This window comes from Carcharodon carcharias, chromosome 20 (genome assembly GCF_017639515.1).
Source record: "Carcharodon carcharias isolate sCarCar2 chromosome 20, sCarCar2.pri, whole genome shotgun sequence".
In the NCBI taxonomy this organism is placed as follows: domain Eukaryota; kingdom Metazoa; phylum Chordata; class Chondrichthyes; order Lamniformes; family Lamnidae; genus Carcharodon; species Carcharodon carcharias.
In genome coordinates this window covers 98911504-98924104 of record NC_054486.1, presented here as the reverse complement: position 1 = coordinate 98924104, position 12601 = coordinate 98911504, and the positions used below count along the sequence as shown (strand labels likewise).

The following is a 12601-nucleotide window of genomic DNA, read 5'->3' as shown; positions in this document are numbered from 1 at the left end:
ACTGGAGTTTAGAAGAATAAGAGGGGGTCTGATTGAAAGGTATAAAGTTCTAACAGGGCTAGACAGACTGGATGCAGGGAGGATGTTTCCCCTGGTTGGGGAGTCTAGAACCAGGGGCCACAGTCTCTCAGGATATGGGGCAGGCCATTTAGGACTGAGATGAGGAAAAGTTTCTTCACTCCGAGGGTGGTCAACCTGTGGAATTCTCTACCACAGAAGGCTGTGGAGGCCGGGTCACTGAGTATATTCAAGAAAGAAATTGATAATTTTTTGGATATTAGGGGCATCAAGGGGTATGGAGAGAAAGCAGGAATATGGCATTGAGATAGAGGATCAGCCATGATCACATTGAATGGTGGAGCAGGCTTGAAGGGCTGAATGGCCTACTCCTGCTATAATATAAAGACAAAATGCTGCGGATGCTGGAAATCTGAAACAAAACGAAAAATGGAGGAAAAACTCAGCAGATCTAACAGCATCTGTGGAGAGAAAGACAGAGTTAATGTTTCGAGTCCATATGAAGAAGAGTCATACGGACTCGAAACATTAACTCTGTCTTTCTCTCCACAGATGCTGTTACACCCGCTGAGTTTTTCCAGCATTTTTTGTTTTTGTTGTGGCCTATTCCTGCTCCTCGTTTCTATACTAATCCTGAACAATGCATAGTTTTATTTCTCAAATCTTTCATCGGTCAGTGTGGCTGGTGCAAGGTTGGTATTTTAGAACTGCGATGAGTATCATCTTAAAGTTGAGATCATGTCAGCCATTGATGGTTAGGCTACAGGTTCTTTAAGCCTGCAATCTTTGCACACCATCCCAATTTCATGCGTACCAGATTCTGAGAAAAGAGCCAGGTAATTCTTGCAGGGAAAGAGACAATAAAGGGAGAAACTTCAGAACAAGTCATATTTCTGTAACAGAGATTAAAAGAAGGAACTTCTATTTTGGTTATCCATTCATGGGATGTGGGCATCACTGACAATCCCAGCGTTCATCAATCATCCCAAATTGCCCTTGAGAGGGTGGCAGTGAGTCTCCTTCTTGAACTGTGGTGTGGGTGCTCCCAAGGTGCTGTTGGGAAGGTCTAGGTTCTTGACTTAATGACCATGAAGGAATAGGTAATATATTCCCAAATTGTAAAAATTTCATGGACCTCCTGCAACACAGGAAAGGAAAAAATAAAAAGAAAATACTGTGGAAATCTGAAATAAAAACAGAAAGTGCTGGAAATACTCAGCAGGTCTGGCAGCATCTGCAGAGAGAGAAACAGAGTTAATGTTTCAAGTCGAATATAACTTTTCTCCACTGAAGAAGAGTCATATTTGACTTGAAACATTAACTCTGTTTCTGAGTCCGCAGATGCTGCCTGACCTTCTGAGGATTTCCAGCGCTTCTGTCTTTACAAAAGTAAAAATGATTTAGGCATCAATAAAAAAATTCCAGAAGAATAAATGTTGCACCGCAACTCTCACCGGAAGAAGCAGTGTCAAAATGGATGGATAGATGAATGAATATTGCTGTCCTTACATATTTCATTTGTGTGATCAAATGCCTCTGTAACTTGGACAGTTTCTAAGATTCATTGGACAGCAGATGTGCACAAATTACACACTACCATTTAGGACATCTCCACTTCCAATGTAAACAGAAGTAAAATTCAAGTGTCTGCCTTCAGGTTTCCTTACTTTTGCAGGATTGATTATGATTCTATGTTTCTTATTCATACTTCCGACTCCTTTCTGTTTCTCAGCACTTACAGGTGAACTTGATGAAGGAAGTTCTGTATCATCGCTCTGTGGGTTTTGTTGTTTAGAAGCTGATGGCTGAATTAAAAATTTAACCATATCTGGTATTTATTGGATGCATTTACAATGATTTTTCCTTGTTCCCGCTGAAATCGTAATATTACACCTTACATAAAGAGAGAGCACATTAGGTGGCCTGAGAACGTGTTCATTTCTGTGCTTTCAGCATGTAATAAACACACACCAACTAGAGTTGGGAACAAATACCAGCCTTGCCCACATCCCAAGAATTAACATAGAAATAAAAAATTGCCCATCCCTCACCTGAATGTTAAGTAAAGCATGATACCCAACCTCAAATAAGTGAACAAATTAGATACCAGAGGTGGAAAAACAAAGGATCAGATACTCCAACTCCTTCTGAAAAAAGGTTGCCTGCTCTTCCCTAGGTAGATTGATCTCCTGTTTTCCAGTATGTGTGTTGTTGCAGCAATTTGCTTATTACCTCCCTATAAAATGCTGCTTTGATAAGTCATATTGTGAACCTGCATTGTACCAATCCCCAGTCCAAAGTTGCTGTCCGATGAGTTGCCTCCTACCTCTCAGGATTCTTGGAACAGTTACCTGTAGATGACTATAAAGGGATTACAGCACAGCTGAAGTAGTAAAGAGACCCGATCAAAGGCATTGAGAGTTGTTGGGGGTGGGGGGGGTTGGGGGGTGGGGGGGTGGAGGAGACAGGGTGCAACTGTGGTTGGTAAACGTTAATATCACCCAACCCCTCCTGGAAAGCTGCTGGGGTGTTACCAGATGTCTGTCCACACGTGCCACAGTCTGTTTCCAGATATCTCTTTCACCTCCGTGTTCTGCTTTTTAATGACCCATCTTTTACAAGTGTCGCACAGCTTCCAGTAGCTGTCCATTTTCTAGTAGCCTCACTATACTGCATGAGCAGCGTGGGGCTTCCCGATTTTAGAATGGGTGGTGCCATATTTTGTTAGGGCAAGAGGAAAAGGATTACTTGCCTACACGTTGGCAGACCAGTTGAAACATTCCCATGCTCTCCCAGGGGCCGCAGACCATGGGTTGATATCCTCTACTTCAGTGCATCTTGTAAGTGATGCACACTGCAACCACTGCATTGGAGGGAGTGAATGTTTAAGGTGGTGGAGGGGTGCCAATCAAGCAGCTTTATCCTTGGTGCTGTCGAGCGTCTCGAATATTGCACTCATCCAAGAAAATGGAGAGCATTCCAACACACTCCTGACTTGTAACTTGGAGATCGTAGACTGGCTTTGGGAAGTTGTGAGGTGAGCTACTCGCCGCAGAATTCCCAGCCTCTGACCTGCTCCTGTAGTATTTACGTCGCACAGTATTTACGTGGGTGCTCCAGTTAAGTTTCTAGTCGATGGTAACCCCCACCCCCCCCCCCCCCCCCCCCCCCACAAAATGTTGATGGTTGGAAATTCAGCAATGGTAATGCAGTAAAATATCAAGGGGAAGTAGACCCTCTCTTGCTGGAGATGGTTATTGCCAGGCGTTTGTGTGGTGGAAATGTTACTTGCTACCTATCCAAGCCTGAATGCTGTCCAGGCTTTGCTGGGCAAGGGCACAGACTGCTTCAGGAGAAGTTGCAAATGGAACTGAACGCTCTGCAATCACTAGTGAGCAGTCCCACGTCCGCTCTTTATCTTGGACGGGGAGTTCATTGATGAAGCAGCTCACCATGGTGGAACCTGTGATACTGCCCCGAGAAACTCCTGTCCCGGGACAGCCTCCAACAACCAAAACCGTCTTGCCATGTGCCAGATGTGAATCCAGCTAGTGGAGAGATTGATTACCCCTGATCTCCACTGACTCCAATGTTACTGGGTCTTAGTTGGGTGGGTGACGTACAGGCTGCGGCTGCCAGAGGGGTTGGACGCAGCGCTAATCACCGGCGGCCGTGCCATCGGGGAGCCCAGGCTCAAGTGGCGTGCTGCCTGCTTCAATACGCTGGCAGACGGCCGTGCGGTGGCGATCCGCTCCGCCCCAAGGCTCTGTGACGTGATGCGAGAGCCCCGGCTCCAGGCGGCCATTGTTTCTAACCAGCCGTGCTGCATTCTGGGTGATGTAGTCCAGCCTTGGCCGTGCTCTCACCCTCCACCCCCCCCCCCCCCCAACAGACGCCGGCGGTTCAAGGACTACAAGCGCCAAAGATGGCCGAGCGGGCTTTTGGGGAGGCCCGGGGCGGGGCGGGGCGGCAGCTGGAAGGTGAGGCCAGGCCCGAGAGGGAAGCGCGCGCCTCCTGCCGCCCCGCACTGACTGTGAGCAGCTTCAAATAGGAAGGACGTACCAGTGATGGCAAAGGGGCACCGTAGGCTCGCCAAGATATTCTGAAGGATGAGGAGGCAGAATCAGAAAGAAAAAACATGAGAAGTTTTAGCTTTTTCATTAAAGGTGCAAAGAGTGAGTGAGTGAATGTGTTTGTGAGTGAATGAGTAAGAGTGAGTGTGTCTGAGAGTGTGAGTGAGTGTGTATGTGTATATGAGAGTGAGTGAATGAGTGTGTATGTGTATATGAGAGTGAGTGAATGAGTGTGTATGTGTATATGAGTGAGTGAATGAGTGTGTATGTGTATATGAGAGTGAGTGAATGAGTGTGTATGTGTATATGAGTGAGTGAATGAGTGTGTATGTGTATATGAGAGTGAGTGAATGAGTGTGTATGTGTATATGAGTGAGTGAATGAGTGTGTATGTGTATATGAGTGAGTGAATGAGTGTGTATGTGTATATGAGTGAGTGAATGAGTGTGTATGTGTATATGAGAGTGAGTGAATGAGTGTGTATGAGTATATGAGTGAGTGAATGAGTGTGTATGTGTGTATGAGAGTGAGTGAATGAGTGTGTATGAGTATATGAGAGTGAGTGAATGAGTGTGTATGAGTATATGAGAGTGAGTGAATGAGTGTGTATGAGTATATGAGAGTGAGTGAATGAGTGTGTATGAGTATATGAGAGTGAGTGAATGAGTGTGTATATCTATATGAGTGAGTGAATGAGTGTGTATATGTAAATGAGAGTGAGTGACTGAGTGTATGAGTATATGAGAGTGAGTGAATGAGTATGTATATGAGAGTGAGTGAATGAGTGTGTATGTGTATATGAGAGTGAGTGAATGAGTGTGTATGTGTATATGAGAGTGAGTGAATGAGTGTGTATGTGTATATGAGTGAGTGAATGAGTGTGTATGTGTATATGAGTGAGTGAATGAGTGTGTATGTGTATATGAGAGTGAGTGAATGAGTGTGTATGAGTATATGAGTGAGTGAATGAGTGTGTATGTGTGTATGAGAGTGAGTGAATGAGTGTGTATGAGTATGAGAGTGAGTGAATGAGTGTGTATGAGTATATGAGAGTGAGTGAATGAGTGTGTATGAGTATATGAGAGTGAGTGAATGAGTGTGTATGAGTATATGAGAGTGAGTGAATGAGTGTGTATATCTATATGAGTGAGTGAATGAGTGTGTATATGTAAATGAGAGTGAGTGAATGAGTGTGTATGTGTATATGAGTGAGTGAATGAGTGTGTATGTGTATATGAGTGAGTGAATGAGTGTGTATGTGTATATGAGAGTGAGTGAATGAGTGTGTATGAGTATATAGGTGAGTGAATGAGTGTGTATGTGTGTATGAGAGTGAGTGAATGAGTGTGTATGAGTATGAGAGTGAGTGAATGAGTGTGTATGAGTATATGAGAGTGAGTGAATGAGTGTGTATATGTAAATGAGAGTGAGTGAATGAGTGTGTATGAGTATATGAGAGTGAGTGAATGAGTATGTATATCTATATGAGTGAGTGAATGAGTGTGTATGTGTATATGAGAGTGAGTGAATGAGTGTGTATGTGTATATGAGTGAGTGATTGAGTGTGTATGTGTATATGAGTGAGTGAATGAGTGTGTATGTGTATATGAGAGTGAGTGAATGAGTGTGTATGAGTATATGAGTGAGTGAATGAGTGTGTATGTGTGTATGAGAGTGAGTGAATGGGTGTGTATGTGTATATGAGAGTGAGTGAATGAGTGTGTATGAGTATATGAGAGTGAGTGAATGAGTGTGTATATGTATATGAGAGTGAGTGAATGAGTGTGTATGAGTATATGAGAGTGAGTGAATGAGTGTGTATATGTATATGAGAGTGAGTGAATGAGTGTGTATGAGTATATGAGAGTGAGTGAATGAGTGTGTATATGTATATGAGAGTGAGTGAGTGTGTATATGTATATGAGAGTGAGTGAATGAGTGTGTATATGTATATGAGAGTGAGTGAATGAGTGTGTATGAGTGAGTGTGTGTGAGAATGAATATGTATGTGTATATGAGAGTGTGAGTGAGAATGAGTGTGTATGTGTGTATGAGAGAGTGTGAGTGAATGGGTGTGTATGAGTGAGTGTGTGTGAGAATGAATGTATATGTGTATATGAGAGAGTGTGAGTGAGAATGAGTGTGTATGTGTATATGAGTGAGTGAATGAGTGTGTATGAGTATATGAGTGAGTGAATGAGTGTGTATGTGTATATGAGAGTGAGTGAATGAGTGTGTATGTGTGTATGAGAGTGAGTGAATGAGTGTGTATGTGTATATGAGAGTGAGTGAATGAGTGTGTATGAGTATATGAGAGTGAGTGAATGAGTGTGTATGAGTATATGAGAGTGAGTGAATGAGTGTGTATATCTATATGAGTGAGTGAATGAGTGTGTATATGTATATGAGAGTGAGTGAATGAGTGTATGTGTATATGAGAGTGAGTGAATGAGTGTGTATGTGTATATGAGAGTGAGTGAATGAGTGTGTATGTGTGTATGAGAGTGAGTGAATGAGTGTGTATGTGTATATGAGAGTGAGTGAATGAGTGTGTATGTGTATATGAGAGTGAGTGAATGAGTGTGTATGAGTATATGAGAGTGAGTGAGTATATGAGTGAGTGAATGAGTGTGTATATGTATATGAGAGTGAGTGAATGAGTGTGTGTATATGTATATGAGAGTGAGTAAATGAGTATGTATGAGTATATGAGAGTGAGTGAATGAGTGTGTATACGTATATGAGAGTGAGTGAATGAGTGTATGTGTATATGAGAGTGAGTGAATGAGTGTGTATGTGTATATGAGAGTGAGTGAATGAGTGTGTATGTGTATATGAGAGTGAGTGAATGAGTGTGTATGTGTGTATGAGAGTGAGTGAATGAGTGTGTATGTGTATATGAGAGTGAGTGAATGAGTGTGTATGTGTATATGAGAGTGAGTGAATGAGTGTGTATGAGTATATGAGAGTGAGTGAGTATATGAGTGAGTGAATGAGTGTGTATATGTATATGAGAGTGAGTGAATGAGTGTGTATATGTATATGAGAGTGAGTAAATGAGTATGTATGAGTATATGAGAGTGAGTGAATGAGCGTGTATACGTATATGAGAGTGAGTGAATGAGTATGTATACGTATATGAGAGTGAGTGAATGAGTATGTATATGTATATGAGAGTGTGAGTGAATGAGTGTGTATGTGTATATGAGAGTGTGAGTGAATGAGTGTGTGAGAATGAATGTGTATGTGTATATGAGAGTGTGAGTGAATGAGTGTGTGTGTAAGAATGAATGTGTATGTGTATATGAGAGTGTGAGTGAATGAGTGTGTGTGAGAGTGTGTGTGAAAATGAATGTGTATGTGTATATGAGTGTGAGTGAGAATGAATGTGTATGTGTATATGAGAGTGTGAGTGAATGAGTGTGTATGTGTACATGAGAGAGTGTGAGTGAATGAGTGTGTATTAGTGAGTGAGTGTGTGTGAGAATGAATGTATATGTGTATATGAGAGAGTGTGAGTGAGAATTAGTGTGTATGCGTATATGAGAGTGAGAGTGAATGAATGTGTATGTGTATATGAGTGTGAATGTGTATGTGAGAATGAATGTGTATGTGTATATGAGAGTGTGAGTGAGAATGAGTGTGTATGTGCATATGAGAGTGTGAGTGAATGAGTATGAGTGAGTGAGTGTGTGAGAATGAATGTGTATGTGTATATGAGAGAGTGAGTGAATGAGTGTGTATGAGAAAGTGAGATTGAATGTGTATGTGTATGAGAGTGTGAGTGAATGAGTGTGTATGAGAAAGTGAGATTGAATGTGTATGTGTATGAGAGTGTGAGTGAATGAGTGTGTATGAGAGTGTGTGAGAATGAATGTGTATATGAGTGTGATGAATAAGTGTTTGAGAGTGTGAGAATGAATGTGTATATGAGTGTGATGAATAAGTGTGTTTGAGAGTGTGAGAATGAATGTGTATGTGTATGTGAGTGAATGAGTGTGTATGAGTGTGAGAGAATGAATATGTATGTATATATGAGAGTGTGAGTGAATGAGTGTGTGTGAGAATGAATGTGTATGTGTATATGAGAGAGTGTGTGAATGAGTGTGTATGAGTGTGAGAGAATGAATGTATGAGAGTATGAGTGAATGAGTGTGTATGAGAGAGTGAGTGTGTGAGAATGAATGTGCATCTGAGTGTGTGTATGAGAGAGCGAGTGCGTGTGAGAATGGGTAGAATTTTACACCACCAGGATTTTACGGACCCACTGAAGTTAATGGACTTTTGAGTGGCTCGCTGCATTTTACAGCCCCGTCCCCACCACGACAGAGCCGTAAAATTCCACCCACTGGGTATGTGAGAGGGAGTGAGGGTGTGAGAGGGAGTGAGGGCGTGTGAGTGAGTGAAGGTATGTGTTTGGGGGAGCGTGTTTGTGTGTGTGCATATGAGAATGTGTGTGTGAGAGAGAGAGAGGGAGGGAACCATGAGACCGGGAGTGAGCCAGCATACACACACACACACATGGCTTTCCATACGACACCCCCACCTACCTTACACCCTCCACCCACCATGCACCCCACACACATCCCACAAATACACACCTCGGTGTGGAACACATGCAAATATTCCCTTCCCCACCGGGCCGGATGAGAAGGAAAACCCAGGCTGAACGGCAACTTGCTTCCGAGTCCCCACTTTTGCATGAATTCCGCTGAGGCCAGCTCAGAGTGTGCACCACCAGTGGTGAATGCACGATCAGTGTTAGTTAAACACAGCTCCTTAGCTTGGCCCTGATGCCGTCTCCCTTCCCTGCTGACCAGGACTTGGGAGCTTGTTTGGCTCTCTAGCTCTGCTTAAGTGAAAAGGCAAAAAATGTTTTATTAGCTCTGCTGCTTGGCACTTTTTACCATTTTTATTACTCATTTTTTTAAATGGAATTTTTTTTTCTTTGACATTCGTGTGTATGTTTTCTTCATAACTTAACTTTGCTTTTTGAAATTCATGTTTAATCTAGTGCCAAACCAGATCTCAGGCAGCTGCTGCTGGGTTTCTTGCTGAAGGGGAACGAGAGACTCACAAGAAGTCTGATTGCTTTTAGGAAGGCTGGAAAAAGGGTTACGTTTGCTCCAATAGAAACAGGAAGTGTGGGAAATTCTCAGCACATCAGGCGATACCTACGCAGAGAGAAACAGAACTCAGTGACCCTTTATCAGAACTAATGCAGGTAATGGACTTGAAGCATCGATTCAGTTTCTCCCTTCACAGATGCTGCCTGGATTAGTGGATTTCCAGCATTTTCTACTTATGTTTCAGATTTCCAGCATCTGCAGATGACACAAAGATTGGCCGGGTGGTTAACAGTGAGGTTGAGTATCTTGGGCTACAGGAAGATATAGATGGGATGGTCAAATGGGCAGATAAGTGGCAGATGGAATTTAACCCTGAAAAGTGTGAGGTGATACACTTTGGAAGGAAGTATTCAATGAACGGCATGACACTAGGAAGTTCTGAGGAACAAAAGGACCTTGTGTGTGTGTCCATAGGTCTCTGAAGGCAGAGGGGCATGTTTAGTGGGGTGGTGAAAAAGGCATATGGGACACTTGCCTTTATCAGTCGAGGCATAGATTACAAAAGTAGGGAGGTCATGTTGGAGTTGTATAGAACCTTGGTGAGGCCAGGGCTGGAGTAGTGTGTGCAGTTCTGGTCACCACATTATAGGATGTGATTGCACTGGAGGGAGTGCAGAGGAGATTCACCAGGATGTTGCCTGGGATGAAACATTTAAGTTGTGACGAGAGGTTGGATAGACTTGGGTTGTTTTCATTGCAACAGAGAAGACTGCGGGGTGATCTGAGCAAGGTGTACAAGATTATGAGGGGCATGGACAGGGTGGATAGGGAGCAGCTGTTCCCCTTAGTTGAAAGGTCAGTCACAAGAGGACATAAGTTCAAGGTGAGAGGCAGGAAGTTTAGGGAGGATGAGGAAAAACCTTTTTACCCAGAAGATGGTGACGGTCTGGAATGCACTGCCTGGGAGGGTGGTGGAGGCAGGTTGCCTCACATCCTTTAAAAAGTACCTGGATGCACATTTGACATGTCATAATATTCAAGGCTATGGGCCAAGTGCTGGTAAATGGGATCAGGTAGGTAGGTCAGGTGTTTCTCACATGTCGGTGCAGACTCGATGGGCCGAATGGCCTCTTCTGCACTCTGTGATTCTGTGATCTGCAGTACTTTGCTCTCCTATTATGTGCTCCATGCTGAGCATTTGTAGATGTGATTAGCTTCAGTTTAAAATGAGAAAATATCTATCACTCAATGCAAAGTATTTTTTCTATTAACAAAGCTCACCTGTGCAGCCAGAAATGGCACAGTAGATGAATTGGTTAATGCTAATTTGCTGAATTTACTGAAAGGTTTTACCATTTTTAAACTTGGAAATGAAACCAGGAGACATGTGGCAATAGAATATGTCACTGTTAGCTCAAGATATTCTCATTTGTACATAGGATTGAGTTCAACAACTTCAGATCATGAACTCGCTCAAATAGCGTCACCCCCTTTTAATCCCTTTTTTCAACTTTATTTTTTTATTCACTGTTTTATCCCATTTTCTACTCTTTTTCCCTACCACCACTCCCTCCCCACCCCCAAAAGGGCCATCTGTTACTTGTTCCATGTTGTTCTTTCACAGTACTTACCCTTGTTCTGCTATTATCACGTTCTGTTATCACATTCCGCTTTCTTACCTTTATGCCACTATCAGCACTTTTTTTTAAGCCCTTACCACTACAATTAATTCTCCCGTTGACCTTTTGTTCATGACACCTTTGTCAATCTCTCCTTTGTCCCCACCTATCGCTGGCCTTCTATCCAATTTCATCTCCTCCACCCCCCCCCCCACTTAAACAGGATAAATTTAATCACATTTCTGCTTCTCTTTAGCTCTGATGAAGGGTCATACGGACTCAAAAAGTTAACTCTATTTCTCTCTCCACAGATGCTGCCAGACCTTCTGTTTTTGTCCCCAAAGGCTTTTTGCCACTTAAGACAGTAAGTGCATGGGAAAACCACAGCCTCCAAATTCTCCTCTTAACTCACGATCCTGACTAAGAAATATGTTGCCGATCCTTCAAATGCATTCAATGGCATGAAATTAAACTCACCACGAAAGTTAGGGGTTGTCCATTTAAGGCTAAGTATCTTTTAAAAGGCACAATAAGACTTTGCTACTGCTAAACAACCTCTGTGACATTAAAAAATAACTAAACATGGAGCTTCAACTTTTAATTGTTGGAATTTTAAAAGTTTCATAGTTTTTTTTTAAACACTCTTAATCTGATCTTTCTTTATTCTGCTTTCTGTTCCTGATATTACAATGAATTTAGTATTCTAACTCACACTTGGTTCAATCAGACTGCTGTTCATTAACAATTCTTCAACCTAATTAAGATATAAGTTGCATGCCCTGTTTACACAAGTCCCAGATGCCCATTAAAGGACACCACACCATTTTGATATCCCACTTACGGAAACTTGCTCATAGAAATTAAGTGCACAAGAGCAAACATCACACCTGTAGTAAATTCTGACTCACTCTTATCTGCTTTGAGATCTGACAGTTCAACACATGTTACTGCACTCAAGCATCAGCCTAGATGTGCTCAGGTCTCAGGAATGGGACTTGATCATATAACGATCTAAGAAACAAGAGTGCTGCTGCTGAGCCAAAACTGACACCTAATCAAATACACACTTGAACACAGCATGTGCCTATTTCATAATTTTAAAAATATTTATATTAAAAACATGCCTGCCGACACGTAAACATCTCCAGATTCAGCTACACGAACTGCATATTTTACAATGTCTTGTTCAGACAAGTGGTGTGGAAGCCAGTTTCCCCAGAACTAGCTGGCAGTACTCCAGGACGCAATAAAGAACAGTATGAACTGTGCGTTGAGTCTTTATTATTGCATATAAGAAGTATTTACAATTTTACCACATGCTATTACGACAATCATTGAATTATGACTGCAAAAAAAAAGTTTGCCTCGCCTTTTCGTTTGGAACATAAAAGCACAAATGTTTAATTCTGTTGCGGTGCTTTTTTCTGCTTCTAACACAAAAGGACAAAGAGGTAAATTCCCACTCCCTAACATGTTAACACATTCTTTTAGTGGAACAAAGCTTCTCTTTCTGAAACACCACATGTTGTTGAGGGAATAACAAGCCTGATTTCACTGTCTGAATGTACCTGCCTGTAGCATAGGACAAATTGAGCACAACAGGCTCAATGCAGAGATGGAAATTCCACTTGGCAGCTGCCGAGTAGTGAGGTAACTTTACAAACTTAGCAAGGTGGCAAAAGATGATCTGTCTCAACACTTTTTCCCCATATTGGACCTTTACTTTCTTGCTGCATGCTTTTATATTTTCTGCAATTTTTACCATCAACTAGATTCTCAAGACACTTACTGCATCTTTGTAAACATGGGTGTGGTGTAAAAT

At 42.2% G+C, this 12601-nt stretch overlaps 1 long non-coding RNA gene across 2 annotated transcripts; it reads left to right on the top strand.

Moving 5' to 3' along the window:
• Positions 1-3700: 3700 nt before the first annotated feature.
• Positions 3701-12047, top strand: LOC121292468. Of its 2 annotated transcripts, none has more exons than XR_005946279.1 (3): positions 3701-3998; positions 9106-9315; positions 11091-12047. It is a non-coding gene; the product is annotated as an uncharacterized LOC121292468 (long non-coding RNA). The 2 variants fall into 2 exon arrangements; XR_005946278.1 differs by lacking the exon at positions 3701-3998 and adding an exon at positions 4017-4184.
• Positions 12048-12601: the final 554 nt, after the last annotated feature.